Source organism: Chrysochloris asiatica, unplaced genomic scaffold (genome assembly GCF_000296735.1).
Source record: "Chrysochloris asiatica unplaced genomic scaffold, ChrAsi1.0 scaffold00012, whole genome shotgun sequence".
NCBI classification, from domain to species: domain Eukaryota; kingdom Metazoa; phylum Chordata; class Mammalia; order Afrosoricida; family Chrysochloridae; genus Chrysochloris; species Chrysochloris asiatica.
In genome coordinates this window covers 36,163,784-36,164,546 of record NW_006408530.1, presented here as the reverse complement: position 1 = coordinate 36,164,546, position 763 = coordinate 36,163,784, and positions in this window count along the sequence as shown.

Here is a 763-nt window from a genome sequence, read left to right as displayed (position 1 = left end):
AGGCTAGGTCAAATGGGTACTGTCTGCAAGTCTGGGTGTTCTTGTGCATCTCCCCTCACTTCAAATCATCTGGATGCTTCACTCTCCACTCTAGCCCTCCATAGCTATGTCCTTGTCCATGGGCTCAGGAATCCCCAGGTCTCACCACACTTCAGACCAACGAGCACTTCTTCTTCTCTCTCTCATCTCCAGGTATACAGGAGTCTGTGGAACATGGTCAAACTCAGCCCATATCTTTGTTGCTGCCTTTCTCCATCTTTCACTCATCTGTAGACCAGTGTGGTCGACTGCAAGCTCACATGCTTGCTTATGTGCTTCCTTTGAATTTCCATCTTGGAGGGGGGTTTGTCCTGAAGGGACTTGATTGCTTGCCTTGATGGCTCCCTGATGAACAACTTGCTTGTTCTTGTCGTAGCCAATCAGGCTGCCATTTTTGTTTTGGATTTTTCCTGCTCATTCTTTCAAGAAGTATGTTCTGTTGCTCTAGCTGTTCCAGGCTGGTCTGCTTGTCCTTTCCAGTAGGAATACTCCACCTCAGAAGGTTCTTCTATCCAGAACCTTTTAATGTGATCCCTTTCAAAGTAGTTGGTAATGGTAACCAGGCACCATCTAGTTTTTCTGGTCTCAAGTTTATGGAGGCTGATATAGTTCCCAAAAATGTACATGGTGATGTACTCCTCAAAAATCCAGTAGTCCATTGGACTCATTGTTTCCATATGTCTATGAATTTCTTCACTGTCTTTACTCTGAATGGAAAAAAAAC